This window comes from Amblyomma americanum, chromosome 3, assembly GCF_052857255.1.
Source record: "Amblyomma americanum isolate KBUSLIRL-KWMA chromosome 3, ASM5285725v1, whole genome shotgun sequence".
Lineage (NCBI taxonomy): Eukaryota > Metazoa > Arthropoda > Arachnida > Ixodida > Ixodidae > Amblyomma > Amblyomma americanum.
Genome location: NC_135499.1, coordinates 76201807 through 76226640, shown reverse-complemented (window position 1 = coordinate 76226640; position 24834 = coordinate 76201807). Strand labels below are relative to the sequence as shown.

Here is a 24834-nt window from a genome sequence, read left to right as displayed (position 1 = left end):
GCCATGCTCACGCAAAGAGACATGGCTCACAGGAGAAGGCTGAATGGAACCAGGATGTAATGTTATTCTTAGGTGTGAACGCCTGACGTTACGGCCTCTGTTTTGTTTTATTTTCTAGCACTTTATTGCTCAATATCCGGAAGGTGCGCTTTATTTATCGGCGCTCACACGTCGCCATGTTTACTCGTGCGGGACCATGATTGTTTCGAGGCGCCAGTGCAAACAAAAAAAGGGAACGGGCGACGAGTATGTGGAGGGTAGAAAGAATCCACATGAACAGGAGAACAAACAAACATGTATTGTTTAACAGAGCTCCAATGCTAGCAATCTAGTTATTTTTGGTTTAGGCACGTATATGGCTACCAACGCAGAGAGGACGACGCACTCGCGCCATCTCAGCCAATCTTCGCACAGTCTTCTCATTTCCAGCCTCGGCGCTGCCTGCCGAGTTGTCGGAGCTTAAATAGGCTGTACGCACAGCTAGTCAGTTCGCGCAAGCTTAGAACGCCTGCAATGCCACTCGCTACCAACTTCGACCCCTTCACCAAGTCTTCGAGCAGTTCTCCGAATACGTTTGGAGGCACCTTGAGGCTGACCCTGTCTTTCATCGGGGCTGACATTCAGATCTGGAGACCATAGGGGCCGCACTCTCTTCCGCCCGTCGACAAACCGTCTCGAGCGAAGAGGCTCACTTGAGAACCTTTCCCATTCCTACCTTGGAGATCATGGCTGCAGTCGTGACTTTTGACATTCCACAGAGGGTTCGCAATACGCGACCGAAGATGCATGACGCTGTCCTTAAAACTCGGCTCTGAATAGCCAAGTATGCTCTTAACCAGATCAAATACGAGCCCCAGCGACTTGCCAGCCTTCAACAATACCAGCTCTCGCGACCGTCAGCTTGGGTAAACAGGGAGTGCGTTGGTTTGGTTCATTAAGCCGAACATCGGGTTGGCAGTACACAGAGCGCAGATGTGGACAATATCAGAGTCGGCGAATTTCGAAATACCTACACGCAAGCAATTTCATTCCCATGTAACTCATTTGCGCGCTTTTTATGGCGCGGGATTATCAGCACCCAAAAGATACGTCTCGCTCCTTGCCCTTATCTCCGTACTGTTGCAGCATGTAGCACAGCCAGGTTGCACGGCCATATTATATATACTTTTAAAGTAGACAGGCATAAGTATAAAAAACGTAACAGAGTTTACTAACGCTTCAACTGGGCAGCAGAGTTTTCCGGCTGCTACATGATTATTCCAGACGGGAATTTATAGCGGTTGGAAAAAGACAGCTACAATGCGCTCGAGTCAACCCCCCCCCCCCCCCCCCATAAAAAGAAAAAAAAGTTTACAAAACTGCCATCTACGCGCTTGGCGCGTGAAGAGTCAGCACAGAACTGTGTCCAGTGGCCGTATTTAGGGCATACCACTGAACGCCGGAACACACACACACACGCAGCACACAGAACAAAACATTGATACACACATTCTATTCCAGGGGAGTTTCCGTTAAATTCATTGTCCGTAGCTGGTGGTGCGTTGGTCAGAACACGTTTTCTTGATCGGATAAGTGGCTGCTTTGACTGAAGGAAGGACATGCGTCACATAGGAAATTGGAGCCAGGAATTTCGATGGCAATCTAGCTTTCCCGGAAGAGCTATAACTAATCGGAAGCGGGATACCGGTCTTCGAGCCTGATGTAATGCAAGGCCCTGACGATTATATCGGCGGGTCACACTTATAACTTTACTTAAAAATGTTACATTTGACATCTTTACTAAAGACAAGCGTATATCTGATTAAAGGCGTCATGAGCGGTGGAGGAAAGGGCCGTGGCAGTGCCGCAGGCTGCAGACTGCTTCTTTGTGGCCTTGCATCCTGGTGCCCGCAATGGACGTGCATTGGGACGTCACGTCAACCCTACCCAGTGGCTGACTCGAGTGTTTGCAGGAAATGATATTAAAGATAGCCGATGTCCAAAAGAGAGAATACAGACGAAATTGTAAATAGCAAAAAGTAATGAATACTATGAAAATAATTGGTAAGAGAAATAGGCAAATTTGAAAATAGAAAAACAAAAATTAAACTTCTGTGGAGTTGCCATTAGGAAACGTACGGCAATGTGGGATGCACTCTGAAGTAATCTATAGTTGTGCAGGCTAATAAGTAGGCTAAGCCATATTACTGCTACATATGAATGCGCATTCTACTTGGCGATTAGGCAGTAGGGCAGCCCCAATACACTCTGCTCGTTTAATCGGGAAGCCCTCACATACGGCAAACTGCAAGCAACGGTGAGCCTTGGGCGAATCGTTAGTTCATACCTTCCCAAATTCTAGCATGGAAATAGAAGACAAACAAAGACGCCAATGTTTGTGCTCGCTGTCCACACTAAGCCTTTGCGTCCGTTCTTTTCGCACTGTGCAAAGTTCAGCTGCGTTTCATACGACGAATTCCAGCTTTCATCAAATGTCATCGTAAATAACAGTGTGTATGCTTGTGGTTTCACTAAAGAAAATTCTGAAACTGAACATTTATTCCTTGCAGATTGCTTGTGCGACCTTGTACGTGGAATATGCCATCTGGTGAATTGACGAGAGTGCAGTGATTGCCTTAATTAATATTGTGACACCTTCGCTGTTCCCATCTTATTTGCCTTTTGCCTTCCACATCTGGTCATAAACTTTACCCTTGATTGCCTTGCATTATAATGTCCGCATTTAGCATATTCTTAGAGGTATATTCTCCGTCGTGCAATGAGCTCTTAATTATACTCGTTCGCTCTGAAGATGAACCAACGAAGCTTAACTACAGTCACACTGACAGTGTTGAAATTGCCGGAAAAGAAAGCGAAATTCAGATGACCCGTGGAAAAAAAGGGCACTATCGTTAAGCAGCGGCGTCTGCTATGCCTGTTATACTGCTTTGTGGACGTCTGGGGACCCGCGCCCATCCTCAATGGCCCCGTTTAGCAGTATATCTCTCCGCTGGCGCTTGCGACGACAGCACAGCTCCAATGCATGCGCAGCATATTCAGGTCGCCGGTCCCCGGAAGCGTCTGATTATTGGCCACCCTACACGACATCTAATTTATCCGTCAGCATAATTTCTTTAGGCACTAGCGCTTGATAGTTGCGCCCGCACTGTTGTGACTATATTATTTCTAGAATATGAAGGAGTGGGCTTGGCCATACTTTACGCTTGGGCTGGATGGAACGGAAAGCGTCGGGTTTCCTTCTTTATTCCTTCTGTAGTGTACACCAGCATCCCTTGCGGCTGGACTCATTTTTAGTGCGCGAAAATCAATGTCGCGCCTTTAAAAATGAGAGTCGCTGCGTTGACGCAGTGGCCATGGTTCTCGTTTGCTTACTTGAAAGACGCGGGTTTGATCCCGACCGTGGCAGTCAAATTTTCATGGAGGCGAAATGGTGAAGGCCCGCGTATTGTGCGATATCAGTGCGCGTTTAAGAACCCCAGGCGGACGAAATTAACCGGAGCCCTCCACTGCGTTGTCCCTCGTAGCCTGAATAGCTTTGGGACGTTAAACCCCAAAAACCATAAACATTTACAGTAGAGGGTGGCGCGCCACGAGGGACATAGATCGGAAATAAACACTCTTTGTCTTCACTCCACAAAGGCAGCTTTCCCTCGATCGTTCGAAACCTCCGTCTCAATCATACATGATATCAGAATTTGGATCCAAACCAACGTCAACATTAAAATTACAAAGTACAGTTCGTGCCCTCAAAAACCTAGCCCATGATCGATGAGCGCTTCTGTTACAGCAGGATAAACCAGGAAGCAGGGGAGGCAGTCGACGAGTACTTAACGGCGCTGCGCACTTTAGCTGCCAGAGACAACTATGTAGATCTCAAAGGGCTTCTAATTCATGACCGCTTTCCTGCCAGTGTGAGTGCAACCCCTGTCCGAGTTGCTTCAGATGGGCACCAACCACACTTTTAACACTCAATTGGTACACATGTCTTGTTTTGAAGTGCTACACCAAGCGGTCATCGAGGCCTATTTTTTTTTTTTTAGAAATGCACCTTCACTCTTGCTGACTGCCTGCTTGACAATAATTTTTTTTCGAAACTTGCGCCGTTTCGTACACAAAAGAATTATATGTAACCGGTATCCTCATTTATCGGCACGATGTGTACTAAGCAGCACGCCAAAATCCACTTATTTTCCTTATGGGGCTATAGGCCGTACTATGTAGCCGTACTTTTATAAAAGATGAATAACAATGCGATTATATCTAATTCTGCGGTTAAGAAAAGCGCCGGAGTTTTGATACAGCATCATTTCTCCGCGCACCATCGTCTGTGTCTTGTAATGCTTCCATACTGCTGCAATACTCCATATACCACGGCCAATCTTGGACAGCTGTGTTTCACAGCATTTCTTTTTACATTGAGCTCCTGACATTGTTTGCCGTGCCATATTCGTGTAGAGCTTGCAGTTTTTTTCGTAATGTTAGAGAAAACAAGTAATTAAAGAAGTAGTTTCTTTTGTCCTTAAGGCGTCTCGTGCAATCAAGTTTGTCCTTGTCTTGCACGCGAAGGCACACTGGTTGACTGAAGCCGGCAAGTTTCTCGTGCCACAAGTTACCGTAAGTACCGTAAAGCGTTGTGTCCACGTACTATTTGCCGCGCAGCGTAGACGGTACGGCGGACTGCCATTCGGGGAAAGCTTCCACATCGATTGGAACACATCGATCAGTGGGCGTTGTTTCCAGCAGTGCGTCGTATACAGATACGCTTCAATTTTGCGGAGGACGAATCACTTCTGTCGATCAATTCCTGGCTGTGAAATAGCAGCAGCGTATGTAATGCATGAGAAAGTAAATGGCAATCATCAGTCGTTTGCATGGAGATAATACTACTCTGTGAAATTTACTTCCGGCGCCGTGCTTCATATTTTTTTAGGAAATACTACTGAGTGTGTTTTGTTCGCAGGGCGCCTCTTAAGGGCACTTTTCTTACCAGAGGTTGTCAACATCAGCGAAATGAAAGGAATGCGGGAAATTCACGAAGGCGCATACATCTACGCGCCATTGCCCTGAGTTCGACATCAAGTCCTCGCAAAATAAGAGTGATTGTTTGCCGCTGCTTGAGTTAGAGGGAGAACCGATTGATGTTCCTCTTTTTCCTTCCGCCTAATAAGTTCCGCGAACGCCAGAGACTTGGCGAATATTAGTTTATGTTATCGCCATAAGGCACGGAACCGAGTGAGCGTTACTGCACATTTATCATAAAGCCTACGCGTGGAAATCAATGTCAGGCATTCAAAGCATTTGAAAGGGTGTCTTTTAATTGCTGAAAGGCGCAAGAAAGCATTGCACAAGGGGTTTTCGGACGCTGGTCTCTTCGTGTATTGCAGCTGGCTTTGATGTAACCAACACATTGTGTGATAAAATTTTCTTGTTGAAGTTTCCTCAGAATTTTTGTGCTGAGCAAGTAATTTTTTTTACGGTCATAGAAAGGAATGCAGGCCCGGCCAATTACATATAATTTAATTTTGCCGCCTATTCATGACGTCTGGCATTGTTGGCATCAACTAATTTTTCAGTACTTTGCCTACAACTGTCCCCAACCGGCCATTTCAGACTTCGTCCATTCTGCGTGTAATATCCATTTCCATGCGGTGTATTAAATACGTATGTGCTCCTTAACTTGCATTGCGCCGTCCTGTGTGCTAATTTTTTTTCCGAAGTTCGACTGATGTTGCTAACAACGCGCATGATTGTCAGGAAATTTGTGGGTCTTGACTTTACGCAAACTCCGCACATACGAATACGTGCGCCAACAGAGAGTTGACAGCTGTTCTCACTGCAGGGCTATTTTTGCAAGATTTTGATGGGCAAAGTTCCATTTTCAAGAACTTTTATGTAGTTCGCACCTAATGGGATTAGAAAGACATACAGCTTCAACATTCCTCAGTAAAGAGTTCGTAATTAGAGCTCTTGCGCTTCACGTGTATCTACCGCAATTTTGATTGCGAAGCCTGCGAGCCCGTTCACACTATTATAATTGAGCAAAGTCACCTTCTGCGACGACCCATGCGATGGTTGGACATTTCATACTGCATTTTAAGATTGACTGAATCAAATTGAATGCATGCTTGAATGTTCTGTTGAACTTTTAATTACAATCTTTCGAACTTAATCTGCCACTTCGAAATCGGTGATGGCTTGCTGTGCAGGGGTTTGAAGCTTTATGCTTTGTTCCGCGGTCAGTTAAATATCAGGTGGAATTGTATAAAGCGGCAAAATTATCAAGAAATGAAAATTCCACTAATAACCTGAATGCCCGTATAGTTTTCAGTGATACAATTTCAGTTTGATACTCCCCGCTGCTAGTCTCCGTTTTCTTCTTTTGTCGCCCTGCGATGCCTGCCGCGATCAAGCACTCCAGCTGCCTGAGGCACAGCGCCACCCTTCATTAAGAAAAATCTTTGATAAAAACACTTGAAAATTCTCACCAATAGCTGCATCAGAATTACTTTCATAGTTTTCATGGCGATTGCAGCATAAATTCGCAAACACTACGCTGTCACGAAGTTTGGAATAAGTAGGCTATGACAGAGACGATGCTAACTGCTTCTCAGGATACCGGCTCACCGGTGTACTAAATTTGTTGTAGAAAGTATCAAAATGCACGTAATCTATAAATAAACATGGCAAGGCGCATTGTCAGCCTTTATTCGCACAGAAATGTTTTCCAACGTACGGATTTTTGTGTAAGCTAATCTGTCATTACTAACATTCTTAAGGCGTATACAACTTAAAACTACGCCTATAAGCAAGCCGCTGAGAAGGGAACCATCGACACAATTTTAAAAATTAGAGTACCTCCCCGAAGGCTATCGTAATCGCAGAGGGCCCTTTTTAAATGCAGACACAATGACAACTTACCACGTTTTCTTAGCACTGGCAGAGCGCAAACTACATTGCATCGGGACGAAAACCACCAAAATTTAGCCATTTGCGGAGCGTTGTGCCTGCATGTCAGGACGTTCAAGCATATCATTCGAATCCACACTAACAGTTTGCTTTCCGAGCCGTCCGTTGTGAACCCTCACTGATCCGGTAAAGTTAAGGTGAATGAGCTTAGCAGACTTCCGCCCCTTCTCACGCCTGTGCGTTGGGTTTTATTAGAAGATTTCGAAAGCAAATTTCGTGCCTCCATCCTTCAAAGGAAAGAAACGAGGCTGTTTTGGGGCACACTGACGCGCATATGTCATAGAGCGTGGGCTTGAATCGAGGCATTAAAAGAACTATGTAACAAAAATCTTTCCCTCTAAATAATTTTAAAAACACTCCTACCTGCTTGTCTATGATGTTCATTTTTTTTTTACTTTCATCTCAAAATGTCAGTCAGACTGGTGTTTGACCTTTCGGAAGTTCACACTGGCCTAATCTAAGGCACCTACGCCACATAATATAAACTTCTCTCAGCATCAGGCTTATAGTCGATAAGCAGCAATAATGGCTTGACAGCACGTCATCAGGGGAGCACAACATGGCCCGCGACTTGATTGAGAGCAGAGAAAACAAATGGGCACGTTGAGCCGCTTTGATGAGCAGAACTCATTAATTATGTTTTTTTATTGGTGTCGTTGAAGCCTTTTCTATTGGCTGCTTTTAGGACCTCATTAATTGTGCTAGAAATGCTGCTTACGTAATCTCAAAATTAAGTCGTCCTTCCAGAAGAGTGCAGCTGTTAGGACTACGAATAATTAGCCCGATATAGCCGTCTCATGGGTCTAGATAAAAAATTTGGCACTATTCAAATTTTGCTAGATAAGGAAACAAAATTGTGGTTCCAATCCACGCTATTAAGGTGGTTGGACAGCGAAGCTGTAAAACGATGCACAATTACCCATTGCGAGGTGGCTTGAAAATTCACACGTGTCTCTACAAAGAGCGAAAGCAGAAACGAGTGAAATGTACTTACATAACCCTCTATTACTTCACAACGACATTCCCGACTGCTTTGTGATGAGTATAATATACACTGAGATTTTCAGTTCTAACTGTAGAGATATTCTTTGCTAAGGTTAAATCAATGCATGAACCATTAATGTTGGTGGGTTGAGTTGGATTGATGAAACGGTGTTCCTATTGTTCATACGCGCCTTATCGTCCATCACGTGGTTTTGATGCTTGTTTTGTGATTTCCTTAATGAAAACGAGTACTGAGCTGTATAATTGATTTCAAAGGAGATTTACGCTTTATATTTTTATTTTTTAGGTTTGATTATTCTTTATTTGAAATATATTTTATTCTTTCTGTACTTTTTATTTTCAAATTTATAATTTTTCAGTGATTTTTTTATTTCAGTTCTTTTTCTCATTTTATTTATCATTACGACTGCTTTACGATCATATAATATGGTGGAGCTGCCATAAAAAGAATGTAAACCAATAAGCTCCTGCCTGCACCACTGACGTATAACAGGCTTCATCCAATCGTAAAATAAATGAAAAGGCCCGAAGGCAATCCATCGTTTTGCCACCCGTAGGTGGAAAAATAAAAGAAAGGGGGGGGGAATGCTACAAGCGACCCATCGCCGGGGGAACGGGCCCGGGGAGACTCCCCTGATCTCCCCTAGGACGTAGCGGAGGGGGTGGGATATAGGGTATGGGAAATTGGAGTTGGGAAATGGGGACAGCGAGATTTTGCTCTGATCCTTCGTTTGACATCGACTCCATTTCTGGCCCGCCTGGCCAGGACAGGTAGGGCATCGAGCTTTTCCAATGGTGCGGCTCCCCCACGGGATGCACGACCACCCAGTGGCTCCGACCGTCGGAGACAGGAAAGGAAGAAAAAAAAAATTCCTAACTTGGGGTCCGCAGCCACCTGCTCCTCCACGATTTTAAGGGTTGGATCGGACCGGCCGGTTACTAGCCGTCGACTGTGTTTCGCGGTTTTTCAGACTCTGGAAGTGTGTGTGGTGTAGTCCGGCCAACAGAGGCCCAGGTCGTCAGCCTATCGGCGCTTCGCCCTCAGCACCATAACCCGGTAACCCTGGGGGACCCACCTGTGCTACCTTCCAACCACCATGCACTTATTTCCTCCCCTTGCTTGCTCCACGCCTACTGAGGAGGGAGTATTCAAGGCCGGGCGCCCGGGCCACGAACCAAGAATCGGGCATAGGGTGAGATAAGCCGGGCCTACTCCACCGGTACTCCACACATCGACGGTTTTCGCACTGGTCCTACTGCACACCCTCTTCCTCGGCGTCCCCAGTGGCCCCCAAGACCGGGTCAGCCTCGGCGTCCGCAATATGTCACCCATCATAAGCAATCCGCAATGAGACTGCTTCCCCGAGGACATCGATTCTGAGGAGCTCGGGCTGTCGAAACCCCCGAGCGGACCTGGCCTCTATGTAGCCAGAAACCGTGCGTCGGCACGCTACCGCGCGGACCTGACCTCTTCGTAGCCAGAAACCGAGCATTAGTAGCCGTGCACGTTCCCGCGAGCGGAGGTTTTTGAATATTGACATTCCTTTCTACCGGATTTCGTGGGTCCAACCTGGTCTGCCTCCAGGCCTGCCTCTGCACAGACAACGGACCTCACGATTCGGCTGGCCCTCACAGCCGTGGGAGTCGCTGCAGCTCCCAAGAGGATGGGCCCCGGACAACCCGTCCCCACCGCTGGCGTTGCACCGGAACAAAGCCTAGTAGCCGAAACTACACCGGCCCGTATCCGGCGGCAGGGGGGGCCACGGGCAGGCCGCACAGTCGGATTTCCCTCCCTGCTTTACGATCAGTATGATATATGGTTTCTATGCTGTTGGGTACATTTCCATTCGGAGTAGCATTCAGGCTTTAGGCTGGCGTTTTTTACTGACTACGCCGACGACATCAAAATTTCCTTGCAAGGTAAAGGTATACCGCTGCGCTGTAAAAACACCTATTCAATCGACTTCAGTGCCAGAATATAAAAAGTGCGAAGCGTGTTATTTCCTTTGTAATCTATTTACCAGGATAAAATTAAAATTAACATTGTAGTAAGCGGCAGAATCTTAAATCTAGACTAATAACCACAGGATTCAAGCTGTACATTTTGGCGAATACAATCTTCTCAATGCCGCCATGCAAGAAACGCTAGCTTTCCGGAGTCCGGACGCGCAAAAGTCAAACTGAGCGGTCGAAGTGTGCACGCTGCCTCAAACGCAAGCGCATGCGCAAAAGATAAGAAGCAATGTACAGTCTCGGTTATAAAACCTCAGACCGCACTGAATGGGCCACGAGCGGCTTCGCTCCGCTAGAGCGGCGCTTCTCGCTTGCGCCGAAGATAAAGAGGGATAAAGAGGGCGGGGGAAGCATGTCCCTCACTCTCTGGCGTTCCTTGATAACTGCGCCCGCGAAAACGCAGTGCAGCGTTCGGTCTGCCTGCTTCGTGTTTGTCTTACGGCCGTCGCGCTACGGTGCTCTGTGCGAGTAAAGGCGGTGGCTGGGGCGAAGCTGCCTGTTATCCTTGCAACGGGCTGCAGCATAGAAAACTGCCTAATCGCTAAAATTCTTCATTATGATTTTTTTTATCCTACACGTACACAGGCCCAAGCCTTCGCATTATACTGACAGATATTTTGCTTATTTTGTTGGGTAAAAATAAGGTTTCATGCTTTTCAACGTGTTGCTGTTTGTAGTGGGGACACGATTAAATTTTAACCTTAACTTGTCTCAGCGCGCCCATGTGGGGTACCAAACAAGTTGCATTGGGATATGTGTACCAGTTATTCACCGCTCTTCGAAAACACGGTCAGAAGCGATAACTAAATTTAGACTACAAATGCTCCCTTTGGAAAAGGCACGTAACTATTGTTCTAATACGCAGTATTTAAAATACGTCGTAAACCACACCTCTTCACCTTCAAGCGACTGTATATTTGTGCTCCGCGTTGCGCGTTTTTTTTCTAATAAACTCCAGTAAGTAAACCATTGGAATTAGAGCACGTTCACCCTCCCTGTCTAGCCGATAGAGTTACAAGTACTCCCTCCCCATTTTGTAAAGTGCCTCGCGAGATGACCACGGCCAGGAGGTGATCAACGCGTCCCCTTCATTTTTTTTCATCCTCTTCTTACAAAACAAGTGTACGAGCCTTATGAATAAGGACAAAATAAAGAAATGAAAACGTAATGAAAAATCTCTGCTCTTTCCGGCGCTAACACTTGTTGCATGAACCTTAACGGATGCTAAAATATTGCTCCGATGGCGGCAAACTTCGGCCTGGACCCCGCATTTACTTGCGCAAAGCGCCGCAGTTACCCGGCCGCAAGACAAGCACGCAGCAGGCAGAACGAACACCGCACTAGATTTTCACAGGCGCTGTTAGTATGGGATGCCAGAATGTGAAGTTCATGTTTCCCTCGCCTTCTTTATCCTCGGAGCAAGCGAGCAGCGGCGCACGCTGGTGGTGGCAGCACGACGATAGCGGAACGCTGTCGCCCCTGGTCCATTCACAGCGGCCTGAGGTTTTTTGACCAAGACCGTACGTATGCACTGAGAAGGAATGTGCGTTAAACTAACCCAGAAGGAAGGCTCCAAACTGAAGGTCACAACTATGCGATAATGGCACAACAGGCCTGGTCGATGGTCGACCTGGTCGATTGCCCATTTGTCTCTCCTAAATAAGCCATAATTTCTGGAAGGCTCCGTCCAAAAGTAATGAGGTTGCCGTGACAGCGCAAAAGCGGCGTGGAGCAGAGCAACAATGTTGAGGTCGTCAGACCTCCTTGGCTGCGACTATTAAAGGTGTGATGTGAACTGACTTCATCGCTGCGTTCCTTTTGACTATAAGTCCCCTGGTCACATCAGAAGAACTACGGGCCACCAGGTCACTTTTGGCAAAGACGGTGCATTGAAGCGCAATCAATGTACAGCTCTCGCTGTCAAATATTCTCAGCGGGGACAGGCAATGTGGAACTTTCTCTGAATTCATCGTCTTGTACGTTAAATTCTGAAGTAAATGTTTACGTCTTCGCAATGATAGATTATTATCTTCGCCTTTCACTTGCGTCCACTTCCCTTTGCAATACCATTCCTGCTTTGGCGATGTTTGGGCGGAAGTAAGCTCGAACAAAGCAATAAATCTTACTTGTGCCATAAGCTGTCGTTCCTCGACTATCAGAGCAGTAACTTCTGACAAAGAATTTCGCAGTTGACCAGGTAGCGCTTTTTCTGGCTATTCTGCGCCTCTAGTCAGTGTACCCTCGATACGCCCTTTAGAAATATCAACCAAACAATGCGGTTTCGAGTGGTCAACAAAAAGGAACTGCTCGAAGTAGGTAAAAGGACATTTCTCACACAATTTTCTTCATCAAACGGGCAGCGATGTTGAGGAACTGGCGGAACAAGGATGGCCGTATTTACTCGAAAATAGCACTGCGTGACAAAAATTTCGCAGTTGACCAGGTAGCGCTTTTTCTGGCTATTCTGCGCCTCTAGTCAGTGTACCCTCGATACGCCCTTTAGAAATATCAACCAAACAATGCGGTTTCGAGTGGTCAACAAAAAGGAACTGCTCGAAGTAGGTAAAAGGACATTTCTCACACAATTTTCTTCATCAAACGGGCAGTGATGTTGAGGAACTGGCGGAACAAGGATGGCCGTATTTACTCGAAAATAGCACTGCGTGACAAAAACGCCTCTGAACGAAAACAAATCAAAACAAACTAGATAAGTGGCACATTGTAAGAGGATTCCATGCATGTCCTTCTCTCCTCACGTGCACTTGCAATGAAGCGGGAAGCCCCATGAGTGCAGGAGTTAGCCTCTATCGCGTTGCCCTTGGCAATGTGTCGAGTAACGAGACAACGCCGACAAGCAGCCGCTCCGCCGGGATTTCGACCGGTTCTTTATGCCGTAGACGCGTGGGCGGTGCTGGAGCCCTGCGGCATTGAAAGTCTTCGCCGTATGCGGCCCGAACAAAAGCGCACAGTTCATGCGCTCTCTTGCAACTCTTGTGTTTCTCACAAAAAGGGCAGCCGTAATGAAGCGCTTCGCGTGCAGTTAGTCGACGCAGGATCCGAAATGGCGAGCGATTGCAAGCGTTCATTTATTCATAAACATGTTCCTAAAATAGGTATTTTGCTTTAAAAACACACCGCAGTTATGCCCGATGCTATTCAGTGCAAAGATACCTTTAGTTTACATTGTCACTGTAACTTTACTGAACTCTTGTCGCTTGAACTGCCACAAAAGCGTAGAGAGAAAAAGGGTGTGTTAAACACGCCGCGAAATATCGAGCAGAAAATAAAAACCAGCAGAAGATTTTAGAAGACAAATGATATTGCGACACTACTAACTCCTATAGTGGCGCCATACGCGGCTAAACTGCATAACCAGGCAGTTGGCAAGCCTTGAGCTATCTCGGGGTTAGATGTTTCCTCGTCTTCATTTCTCAAGCTGCCTGCTGCCTTGCGCGTCCAAACAGCGTCTTGCGCGTATAAGTAAACCAGCCCTGCTTACCTCAACCGTTTCTCGTTGACATATTTGATGGAGGTGCTGGGTAGCTGTTCATATGCGCTGACCTCGATGACACTCCGAGACGCCAGTTCTGAACGCGTGGCTACAACACCAGTCCACAAGGCGAGCCGCCGCCTGCGAGGCCTACAACCAGAGTTCGGGCAACTCACAAGATCAGTAAGGGCCATGGCGTCCGCTACGGCTAGCCAGAGAAGTCAGCATTCCGGGAATGCTCCGACGCTCGTCCTTCACACACCTCGATCGCCCTCATCATTCCACGGTGACAGGTTTGAGGACGTCGAAGACAGGTTGGCCAGCCTTGACCGTGTGGCGGGCTTCAACGAGTGGGATGGCGAGCGCAAATTACGGAATGTCTACTTTGCCCTACAGGACTCGGCCAAGACGTGGTATCAGAACCACGAAGCTTCCTTCACAAACTGGGAGATCTTTCGCCGAGATCTTTTAGCCACGTTGAACACCATTGAATGAAACGAGAAGGCGGAAATCGCCTTGCAATCACGGTGCCAGCAGCCGAACGAGAGCGTCACCATGTTCATAGAGGACATGACGCGACTGTTCAATCCGGTCGACCCTGCTATGCCCGAGGCCAAGAAGGTAAGCCACTTGATGCGTGGCGTTAAAGAGCAATTGTTTGCGGACTGGTACGTGACCCGCCGAGAACGGTGGCCGACTTTGCAAAAGAAGCAACAAGCATGGAGCGTTCTCTGCAAGAACGGGGCGCGCACTACAGCCGTCAGGCTAGTGTAGCAGCCGCTAACCGCTGTAGGCCCACGTCGCTACCCACTGAGGAGCTTCGAGATCTTTTGAGGAGCCTGGTGCACGAAGAACTCGAGAAACTTCGCTTCGAACCTCCACAGGCTAGCGTCGCTGCCATACCGGACGTGGTCCGAGATGAAGTCCGGAGAGCTGTTCAGTCGCCACCAGATCCGCAGCCAGAGCCCTATGTGATGACATACAGTCAAGCGCTACAAAGCCGTCCACGGCCAGTGAGGCAAGCCTTTTCCCCCGTCACTTCTGTGCTTTCACTGCGGTACCCAACTGCAGCTCTACCCTTCGTACCACTGGAGTCCCGGTCCACCATGCTCAAAGCGCACGTTTTGCGTACCCCAAACATGCGCTTTGCTACCTCTGCGGGCAGCCCGGCCACATCCTCCGCCACTGCCCATACCTCCAAATGGGCTTAAGGGGGTTTTCACCTAACGCACCTCGACCACGCTACGGAGAACGGCCGCGGGACATCAAGCAGTACCTGTCCGATAACGTGCTGCCAACAACCTTGCAGCGACGCCGGACCCGGTCACCATCCCCAAGGCGGTTTTCTTCGCCAAGCCGCGCGTCTTCTGGCCAGTTCAGAGGCACGTCCCCACATCGGGAAAACTGAAGACGGCGTCCTCCGGGGGTAGGGCCGCCGCTATTGGATCAAGTCAAGAGCCTCCACCTGACGATTCGCGGCTACGATTCGACCGACGGCAACTCGACCTCGCGACCTCAACGACATTGACACGCTGTGACCGGCTGGGTTCTGCCGAAATCGACGATTCACTGATAAGATCCGACCGACGACGACCTCAACGACAACGACGTGCTGTGGCCGATTGTTGTCTGCCGAAATCCAAGTAATCGCTGATAATCGCGATGTGACCGCACTTGTGGATACCGGCGCTGATTTTTCTGTAATGAGCAGTCGGTTAGCACCGGCCCTTATAAATGTTTTCACACCTTGGTCTGGACCTCAGGTCTGCACCGCCGGCGGCCATGTGGTTACGCCGATTGGCGTCAGCACGCCGCTAATACCGATCCGCGGTGCTACTTTCCCTGGTTGCTTTGCTGTGCTGTCCGAGTGCTCCAACGACTTGACACTCTGTTTGGATTCCCTTCGGCAGTACAGTGCTGGCATCAACCTTCAGGAGCTGGACGTGTCATTTTCCATTCAACCCCCGGTTGACGGCGATCCCGAGCATCGCGGGACTAAGGTGACGACCACGTATTGATCCCATGAAGAGCTAGCATGTTTGTTACTGTAGATTTCGACAACAGCACCGGAACTCGTGTCATCTCTGAAAACAACATGTAATTGCTCCTTGGTCGGCCAGTCTGTGTTGCTCGTGGAATTGTTGAGCTGAACAATGGCCGAACCGAACTCTTGGTGACCAATTTTGGCTGTGAACCTCAGTGTTTGCCTTGAAGAAGAGTTATTACGTATTTCTAAGAACTCGGCGAATTCGCGGAACAGCACGCATTTTCCGAAGCCTCGGCATCAGTGGAGGCGCCGAACACTCCCATAAAAACTGGTGTGAACCCGAACCTCCCGTCTAATCAGAAACGCTGCCTCGAAAGGGTTATCCAGACTTTCCGCGACTGCTTTGCCTCGACCTCTAAGGTTAGACAGACACCGCTCACAAAGCACCGAATTATAGTCGAGGCAAACCGGCGGCCGTTATGTCAGCCGCCTTACTGGATCTCTTCTAAGGAGCGTGATGCCATTCGCCGCCAAGTTCAAGGAATGCTCCTGGACGACGTGATACAGCCGTCAAAGAGCCCGTGGGCGACGCCTGTTGTTCTAGTAGCAAAGAAAGATGGAACCCTACGGTTCTGCGTTGATTACCGACGTTTAAACAAGGACACAAAAAAGGATGTTTATCCTCTGCTGCGCATTGACGACTCCTTGGATCGGCTGCGCCACGCCAAGTACTTCTCATCGCTAGATTTACGCAGCGGCTATTGGCAAATCGAGTTGGACGAACGCGACCGGGAAAAGACCGCCTTTATTACACCGGACGGTCTGTACGAATTCCGGGTGCTCCCTTTCGGCCTGTGCTTGGCTCCTGCAACCTGCCAGCAGATGATGGACACCGTTCTTGCCGATCTGAAATGGCAGTCCTGTCTTGTGTACTTGTATGACGTTGTCATCTTCTCTGATACGTTCGAAGAGCAGCTGAGACGCCTGCGCGCTGTGTTCGAAGCAATTCGGTCTGCCAGTCTTTCCCTGAAGCCCGGAAAGTGTCACTTCACTTCCGAAGAGTTGAAGTTTCTGGGCCCCATCGTGAGTGGTAAAGGGGCTAGCCCCGACTCCGATAAGACAGCCGCCGTAGCTGCTTTTCCTGTGCCCACCGATAAGGGAAGTGTGCGCCGCTTTTTGGGCCTCTGCGCCTATTATCGGCGTTTTGCGCAGAACTCCCCGATCGCTGAGCCCCTCACTCACCTCACGAAAGATTCCGAACCGTTCTTGTGGGATCTGGAGCAACCGAATGCCTTTGAAGACCTCCGAACTCGTCTCCAAGTACGCTCATCCTTGGACACTTCCACGAGTCGGCCGCCACTGAACTGCACACAGGCGCCAGCAATATCGGCCTCGGTGCGGTCCTTGTGCAGTTGAAGGATGGTCTCGAACGCGTAATCGCATACAGGGGCCGCACCTTGTCACGACTTGAGGCAAACTATTCCACCACCGAAAAAGAATGCCTGGCCATTGTGTGGGCAGTGACAAAATTTCGCCCGTACTTATATGACCGCCCTTTCAGGGTAGTCAGTGACCACCACTCGCTGTGTTGACTGGCGAACCTCAAAGATCCCTCGGGACGGCTTGCACGCGGGAGCCTTCGCCTTCAAGAGCTCGATATCACCATCGTTTATACGTCCGGTAGGAAGCATAGTGATGCCGACTGTTTTTCTCGTGCTCCTATTGAGGACAACCGACCTGACACCGACGACGATCCAGTTTATCTTGACGCCATCTCCACGTCCCTTTTCATTCAACACCAAAGAGACGACAGTAAATTACGGCCCCTCATTGAGTATCTGGAAGGAAGCGCTCAGTGTCCCCCACGAATTTTTCTCGCGGACTGTCGTCGTTCTGTTTACGCGACGGCGTTTTGTATAAGAAAATTACAGCCCGGCGGATGCTGTTTATCTACTCGCGTGCCTATGGCCCTTCGCGACGAAGACTTCCAGGCGAGCCATGATGCCCATCTTCTGGTCACCTGGGTTTTTGTCGAACTTTGGCACGAATACGGCAAAATTACTACAGGCCCTGGGTTGCTGCAGTTGTGAAGCATTACGTAATAACTTGCCGCGAGTGCCAGCGTCGCAAGACGCCGTCGACTAAGCCAGTCGGCCTACTGGAGCCTATTGATCCGCCTCAGGTCCCCTTCCATCAAGTCGGCATGGACTTACTCGGCCCATTTCCGGAGTCCTCGCTGGGTAACCGCCACATTGTGGTCGGCACCGACTAGCTCAGCCGGTACTGTGAAACTGAACCTCTCCCTCGCGGTATCGCTGACGAAATTGCGAACTTTTTCGTTCAAAATATTGTGCTTCGTCACGGTGAACCTATCATCGTTGTAACTGACAGTTGAACAGCGTTCCCTTCGGCGCTTACGCGCGAGGTTATGCGCCTTAGCGGCACCAGTCACCGCAAGACAACCGCTTACCATACCACCCCCAAACGAACGGCCTCACCGAACGGCTCAGCAAGACGGTCGCCGACATGATTTCCATGTATGTCGACGTGGACCACCGGAACTGGGACGCCATACTCCATTATCGCACATTTGCATATCATACTGCAGTCCAGGAAACGACCCGCTTCACTCCATTTCGGTTAGTACATGGTAGCGAAGCCACAACCATGCCGGAAGCCATGTTGCTTCCGACTAGTAGTACCTTATCTGTCAATGGTGCTGCCCAATTCGTTCGTCAAGCCGAGGCCGCCCGCCAACTCGCTCGAGAGCGCATCCGGCACCAGCAAGTTCTCGACGATCGGCGCTATAACCTCCGCCACCGATATGTGCGCTACCAGTCCGGCGAACAAGTTTGGGCGTGGAGCCCAAACCGCATGCGAGAGTGCTCTGAGAAGCTTTTATGCCGATACTGTGGCCCCTACGAGTTGCTCCGCCAGGTCAGTGAAGTTACCTCCGAAGTTTTTCCCCAGGGAACCGTTCGCTCTTCTAGACGGCCGACCTCCGAAGTTGCCCACGTCGCCCGGATGAAGTCGTACCATGCCCTCTAGCGCCTCGCTCGTGTCTACACCGCACGCCCGACACATGCGACTACCCTTGTTGTCCTGCCTTCCATTGCTGCCGCACCTTGTCGGTGTCTTTCAGAGAGAGGAAGTAATGCCAGACTACTAACTCCTATAGTGGCGCCATACGCGGCTAAACTGTATTACCTGGCAGTTGGCAAGCCTTGAGCCATCTAGGCGCTAGATGTTTTCGCGTCTTCATCTCTAGCTGCCTGCTGTCTTGCGCGTCCCAAAAGCGTCTTGCGCGTATAAGTAAACCAGCCCTGCGTACGTCAACCGCTTCTCGGTGACAATATCAACGTGTTTTTTACGTTAAACAGGTATAACTTTGTGCCGTTTAATTAAGTAGCCTTAAGAACAGAACAGACTTTCGACGCATCGAGTTTTAGGTAATATCGTACTAAATCTGACGAGGTGTATTTGGTCACTAGAAGCAAGCACTGCTTCCACGGCGTTTAACACCACTCTTGATAACTTTGTTCTTAGCATGTAATATTTTGCAATTCGAGCGTTGTTTAGTAGTTCACAAAGCTTACAATGTAAACCTTCAAGCTAACCTATCCTCTGTCACCCAAACATTCTCACAGAAACAGTGCTCGAGTTTTTCAGAGCGTTGCACACGCGCACTTAACATTAATATAATCTATTTTTTACTAACTTTTACGCAATCCCACAGAATTGGCACTTGGTCGTTGCAGCAATTTTTTGATGCGCACATTTAATGTTGCCCTCCTTTCCACTCTCTCACAGTCTGGCACACCTGCCATCTTTGGTTCTTGTTGGAAAGCGAGAGAATCGGCACCTCAAAATCAGATATCTTCATGTGCTCTAGTGTCTAACGGATAATGTGTTCTACCAAAACGTCATCTACACTCACATAGCCGGAACTCTTCGCACGGCCAGTCCAACAGCAACGGCGATAACAGGGTTACCAAGCACATGCGGCCACTCGCATGGTTAGACACAAACGATTGGATTGTCAACAAGGCTCTGCTCCCAATCACCGACGATGTCGACATGGGCGGAGGGTGGAAGGATGGACAGAGTAGCAGGACATCTAGCAGCCCTATGGGTAAACATTTCCTCCCAACGGCACCTACTCATCGTTATATTATATGACACAGCCTTGCGGTAAAAAGCTTTCTTGGCAACACGGCCGTTGATTGCGTCCGTCAACACACACGCCTGTCGTAGATTACCTGTATATACACATCCTAGTTTTTGTCGTTATGCTGGCGTTGTGGCAAGGCAGCCGACTGTGTGTCTTTGGGAAGAACATGGTGCCCAAAATACATTCTGGCTTCAAGTGAAACAATGCCAAACGGAGACTTTGTGCACGGACTCGTCCCATGTCTGCGAAATGACCCGGCGACCGACCAAGGACAGGTCAATATGGTACGATATAGTAGATGATATGGTTGGCTTGTTTTGACAGTTCGAAGCTACGCATTCTGCGCGTCATTGATGGTGCATGTGCACGCCATTGTCGAACGAAAATAGGACGTACACCGAGGCGGCATCACCGGACCCCAGAAACTGCCCAGCAGCTATCCTCAAAGGCCCTCCGATGTCTCAGCACGGTACTGGAAGAAGCGACGGTCTCTTGACGCGACCTATTTCACTACGAAGGGCCAAGCTTACTCCTGCCAGGTACGTTGCGGCAAACACTTCGCTAGCCCGGGATACAAAAAAAAATCTTCCCCGATGAAGACGTTTGTCGTCAGTCCGACCATTACGGACGGTTTGTTGAAAAGTAAGTTTTTCTACATTTGCGCAAATTAGAGTTCAAGAAACTTCACATTCAGATCTGCTCGCCCAACTATGTCGGTTGGGGGCTGTCGCAGCACGACGCAGCGCGAACGACACTCTGCTTTGGACGAAGCTCACGAAATTCATTTAGGACCACCCAAGCAAAAAGCTTTACGTGGGTCGACGATGCAAAACCCGGTACCATTCTGGGCTGCCGTGATTTATAGTTGTATGAAGTAAGACGCCAGCTTACACATCAAAAGCAACATTATCTACCAAGGCCACTTAAGGAACAATGATGGTGAAGGTAGTGAATTTTTATGGCGCAAGGGCATCTGAGGCCAAAGGGCACCATGGAACAATGTAGTTTTCGTTTTGATCAAGGTGGGTCAAACGCCCATTCCCCAAACATTTCACGCAGATTAAGCCGAGCACGAGGCCTGGGGAATCTTGTACCCATTCTATCATCGGTAGGCACCCGGCGGTACTTGGGATCGAACCCCGCACCTCCCGCGCGCGAGGTGGATGCTCAACCACTAGGCCATCTCTGCGGTATTCATATATTCATATGTTAATGTCAGTTCCTATGCGTTTCAACGCTTCGCAAAGTGGCCTATAGGTTGAAATAATCATTTTACCGGTGCGGTAAAATTTGATTGTGACAAGCAGAGGCCAATACAGGCGTTAACCGCAAAAAAAAATTCTGAAATGAAGAAAATGTTATATTTCGTGTCACTCGCTGTATGTAGCGACAGATTGAGTGTTATTTTACATATTGAGGTATACAGATGTGCGCTCATAAGTGTCGAATAAAGAGTATGCTACCCGTGCACTGTTGTAGACTGTTACCTCAACTCATGGAATAAATATCATGGAGCAGTTAGAGCTGTCAGAGGCATAACCTTCAACGAACAGTAGTGCAATATCCTTACTTTACGGGAACGGTGATATACAGCGGTTGTTTCAGGCGGATTTTCATTTAAAAGGACTAATCTGGTAGATTTGGCAGGTGTATCTGTTGCTGAATAAAACAAGTGCTACGCTTTGAGTGAAATCCAGTGTACGAGAATTACTTCGCTCAAATTAATTTGAGAGTTGTGGCCTGGACACCTATGTCGGGCTGATGTAAAACTTTTCGCATCCCACTCGTTTAACCCCTAATACTTTCAGAGGTCGCGCGCTGCCAGCGCCAGTCTTTTGCCTGGCTTAGTGCTTTCGTGTTTTGACTATACACTTGAGACATTTTGTTTCCCCCATTGCAGCACCAAAAGCAGAGATATACGATTTCTTACGCAGATCTTCTAAGTGCTCTCAAGGCCTGGTCAGGGCCTCATATAAGCTAGAGCAAGCTCCGCAGCAAGCACTTATGTTTTAACAGGGTTCAAGCATTTAATTTCAGACGTCTGAAAAGCACGTAAATAAATGTCTACTCACCGTCCTCCTATCAGCAAGTTTCCTAAATAATGCATGGCATTTGCACTGCATTAAAGCTGCGCTGGTAAAAGGCAAAATTTGTACCTACAAGAAGCACTACGAGCGAGAAGAAAGCGTTGCTGTCCTCGAAAGGTGAAAGCAGAAAATCGAGGACGATGGTATCTCAGAAAGCTTCTTTGCCTTAAAATCAAGACCTTTCACACTGGCTTAAAAGATACCGAAGCTGTGTACCTTGACTCTACGTAGCAGCATAAGCGTTTTTTTGCTTGTTTTCCCGCGCTTGCTTTATTTTGGTCGTTTCCTGTGAATAAACTTCAGTTTTGAGTCAGCGCTCGTCGTGTGTTTCCTCTTCTTTTCGTCCCCGTATTTCGCGCGGTTTCTCCTTAAGAACTGGCTAATATAGATGGAGTGATAACACGCCAATTAACATTAGTCTGCTGCGTAATGAAGCGCTAAAGCGACCGATGACCAAGAAATCAGTGTTTTCAGAGTGTGTTAAATTCCGCTGCACTGTCCCCGCAACGCGTCCAAACCGAGTGTCTAAAGGGAGCGCACCAGTGCGACCACTTCACGGACACAGAAAGCACGAGAATGATTAATTCGATCAAGGATCTTGTGCACTGTCGCAAGCCTCAAAAGAACATTTGTTTGTATTTGGGCTTAACCTATCTTGGTACAATATAATAGGGCACAGTGTTCACAGCACTACGGAACGGAGCAATGTTTCTTGAACCCCGAGATAAAACTGAAAAGACTGATACCAAGATAAAGCGATATTCAATAGCGACAACTTCCATAACTGTGAACGGATCTGTAGTTACGCAACGCACATCACCCGTCGAAAACGTTTGATGCCGGTCTATCGTGCTGGCTTAATGCTGAGCCGCTGTGCATCAACGGCTATTTTGTAAAGCCATGAGAAACTGAACTAAAAATAGGACACAAAGACACACTCTCTTGCTAAAGGTTATGCCTTTTATCGCACCGAACTGCAGTCGCAACGAGGCAAAGCCGCGTGAGGCAGCCGAGATGTCTCCAGCATTTTACCTCAACGTGCTCGATGTATATTGCAGCAGCCCGCTGAGCGAAAAGACACCAGTAACCAACTAATATCCCAATCGGAAGGGCCGTTTTTTTTTCTCCAGAGAGTGTGTTTCACCGTAATTGTAAGAAAACTCTCTCCTCTTAGTTATTTGGCTTCCATTACGTGTTGTCATGTGAAGCCCGCAGGTCCCAGTTTTTGCTTTAGTAAGCTGAAGAAACGCAAACAGCGCGGGCACTTGGTTGAGTTACGAACACCGGCTGTAGCGTCTACGCGGTTTTCAGAAGAACCCAATCACAGCCTTTCGTATCCTCACATAATCCACCGTGCGAATCGGCAACGAAGGATAAGACACGATACGCGCGGGATGCTGTTGACTAGCACTTGCTTGGTGCATGCAGAGCAACACGGGTTTCTTTGGCTCACCTTTTCCGTCAGCGCAGAAGTTCCTCGCGTTCGCTGGATCAGGCGGCGACTGCAGCCATCGAGCGGGCCGGAGGCTCTGACCGCGGCGAAGCGCTGCGGAACACCAGTTCCCCAATGCGGGTGAAGGAGCAGGAGAGGGAAGGCAGGCAGACGGGAGGAGAGGAAGAGTGGTGGCGGCGGAAGCCTAGCATTGAGAAGACCCCACGGTACTGTCAACCAGCGCCATTTTGTTTCCGTGGTTCTGTTTTGTACTGCCAGCTTTGTTTGTATCCGATGCAGGGGCAAGGCCTCCACCAGCAGGGGCAGGCCTTGTTTTTTACAAATGCAGCGTATACGATGAGACATGCCACTTATAGCGCAATGCCATGAAACAATCCTTAGGGCATTGGTTATTTAGTAACAGTAGCGGAAAATATCGGAAATATCTCTTGAGGCGTTCTGACCAACAAACAAGCATAACATATCATCTGAGTATAACACAAGCAAAGGACTAAACGCTCTATGCTGTGAGCTAAATATAGCTGCATTGCCCGCACTCGGTCTTTTGATACAAAACCTACGATATCGATTGGGACTCTCCTTTGGCCGCAGCCAACAGGTGGACCTAAAACAATATTTATGAGCTGTTGCAGGTCGAAGTTTCTAATCACCTACTTTTTCTATCGTGCCAAAACCGACACCATAGATGAAGGAACTCGTTGTTCAATGGCTTCACCTATTTTCCACATAATAAAATCCTGGACTGTACCCAGGAACTTTTTATATGCGCGGTCGATGCACGGCCGAAATCATAGTTTTCGACACAAAGATGGCGGCGCCCCCTCTTCCGCTTCTTCTTTTCTTCAGCCGTCCCGTGCGGCAAGGCCACGAGGCCCGGGCGGCGACTCGCGATCGATCGCCGCCGGGAAGCCCAGTGGGCGGGGCATGCCGGGAAGGCTCCGCCAGCAACGTCGCGCCGTCGCCGCCGTCGCTGTCCGCGCCACCTGGTGAGCGGAGGGCGCGGAAAGGTTAAAAGTCACTGACGGGGTGTCGGCATGGGAGAGAGTGTGTGGCGAGGGTAAAAACAGGAACGGTCTGCGAAGGGAAACTCTCCAGCGTCTCGCTGTGTTGGGATTAGGGGTGGATATATCCCTCGGATCCGGATAGAATGGACTGCCGTGGCGCGGTCATCTATCAGTGGGGGGTCAGAGAATTTTTACGCAAACGTGGGTCGTAAATCGTATGCAGTAAGATTCGAAGGCCTGACCGAAATAGCAGGCGGCGGATTATAACCGTATTTGAATGTCAAATAACATTACCGTCATTTTTTTCCGAATCTTAAGAAGAACTACTCCGTGAAAACGGGGAGACAAAAAACTCGTGTCGTCTCATGTTTCTTCCTCTTGTCCTGTGTTTCGCGCTGCTTAAAGATGAGACAAAACCGTATAACATAATTCGAAACGAAACAGGTCCCTCCAACGCAGCCACGCAGAGCTTCTTCGGGCACCTCTCGCGTGTCATCATCATCAGCCTTACTACACGCACTGCTGGGCAAAGGCCTCTCCCATGTCTCTCCAATTAACCCTATTCTTTGCCAGCTGCATCCACCCTTTGCCTGCAAACTTCTTAATCTCATCCACCCACCTAACCTTCTGCCGCCCCCTGCTACGCTTACTTTCTCTT

At 48.6% G+C, this 24834-nt stretch overlaps 1 protein-coding gene across 2 annotated transcripts in view; it reads right to left on the bottom strand.

Annotated features, from left to right (window-relative positions):
• LOC144124678 (uncharacterized) overlaps window positions 1–23279 on the bottom strand; it is a 100613-nt gene extending 77334 nt beyond the window's left edge. For both annotated transcript variants that reach the window (XM_077657510.1, XM_077657511.1), the window contains exon 1: window positions 23173–23279. The gene's annotated coding sequence lies outside the window, so the exon portion shown is untranslated. The remainder of the gene's footprint in view (window positions 1–23172) is intronic.
• Window positions 23280–24834: the final 1555 nt, after the last annotated feature.